This window comes from Parasteatoda tepidariorum, chromosome 5 (assembly GCF_982258835.1).
Source record: "Parasteatoda tepidariorum strain Cologne lab strain chromosome 5, Ptep-v5.0, whole genome shotgun sequence".
In the NCBI taxonomy this organism is placed as follows: Eukaryota; Metazoa; Arthropoda; class Arachnida; order Araneae; family Theridiidae; genus Parasteatoda; species Parasteatoda tepidariorum.
This window is the reverse complement of record NC_141759.1, coordinates 115,113,484-115,115,205: the sequence shown is the minus strand read 5'-3', so window position 1 is coordinate 115,115,205 and position 1,722 is coordinate 115,113,484.

The following is a 1,722-nucleotide window of genomic DNA, read 5'->3' as shown; positions in this document are numbered from 1 at the left end:
CATATCCAAGAGATCTAGAGTTCGGACCCCACCGACCGAAGACTCCCCGTGTAGTAAACGGTGACTGGTGCCCGTTAAATCTGTTGAGTCACAAAGTCCTCCATGTTCCCATAACAAATCAATACCTTTGGGGATACTGATCCAGGAGTTTCCTTCTCTTCTGGATTGGTTCAAAATTTCAAGGCAACGGAGTCGAACATTAGTAGTCGTAAACCCCAAAACTGGGTCGACTGGGACATTTTTCCAATCTGTGTTTTTTTCTATTTTTATATAGTATTTTTTCAATTTTTCCTGTGGAGTGTTTTTAATTTCAATTTTATCCATTGTATTTTTCCATTGTTTTTATTTTTTCAGTGTTTTTTCGATTTTTTTTCTGTGTGAAATTTTTCTTTTTTCCATTGTGTTTTTTTTATTTTTCTATTGTTTTTTTCCATTTTTCTGGTGTGTTTTTTCATTTTTCCATTGTGTATTTTCCATTGTGTTTCTTCCATTGTTTTCTTCCATTGTGTTTTTTTCCATTGAATTTTTTTTTTTAATTTTTTCTAGTATATTTTTTGATTTTTTTCCATTGTGTTTTTTGTATTCTCATCGTTTTTTTACATTTTTCCAATCTGTGTTTTTTTCTATTTTTCCGATTTTTCCCATGGAGTTCTCATTTCATTCAATTTCTCTCAAATTTTTTCCCTTCAATGTGATTTTTAGTATCATCCCGGTTTTCTGTTTTTGCGTTCATAGATTCGAATATCCACTTCACATTTTCTCTTCAATTTTTTTTCCGCGTTTCCTGTGATTAAAAAAGAAACGGTTGATTTAAATTATAATTTATTATATTTCAGCTTTTAAGGATTTGCTCGCAATTACCCGACATATAAGTGTATGACTGACTCATTAGAATCTGCTAGATTGACTCTAACATTGCCTGACTCCTTCTCTTTAAACAGAAGAAGAGGAATTAATGCTCTTGAAAGATAAAGAATGTAAGTAAAAAGTTCCATCCTTATTTTTCTTTGTTAACTATTTTATACATCGCAAATTTTAAATTTTACACACCATTCATGTAACGGTTTTTTTATCGGAAATACTAGCTCTCTTAAGATCCCAAAAAAAGACTGTTAAACGCATTCCTTAAAAGCATTATTAGCAAAATTTCTTATTTTCTTCACTCGCGAGAAAAAAAAAACTCTCAAGTGCTTTTAACGATATATATATATACTATAATCAACTTCAATTTTTCTATACTCATGAACTTTTCCAGACGAAAGGATTTTCCAGTCCCAATCCCTCGTTTTCTTTTTAATGAAGAAAACTTTTTTAAAAATGATAAAATCAGAATTTTTTAACTCCATTTAAATTCTATTAGTAATGAAGTTTTACCATTTTAAATGAATAGGTTTTCTAGTATAAAAGTTGGTTTTTATATTTTATTACTTTAATTTTATTTAGCCAGCGAATAATACTTAAGAATTTATTATTTAATGAAACAAGTTTCGTGGCTTATAATAAACTATAAGGAAATTATTTGCCTATTTGCTGATTAACTTTACTCAAAATTAAATTAAAATAAACTAAACTAAATAATTATTCCAAAACCTCTATTAGTGCGAAAATGTGATATTTTTGCACAAATAAATAAATGTCTTAACTTTTCAATGTCTCTTTCTATAAAAATTTTGGTTTGCCTTGTAACTTATTAATTTTATATATTTGCCTTGAAGTTTATTA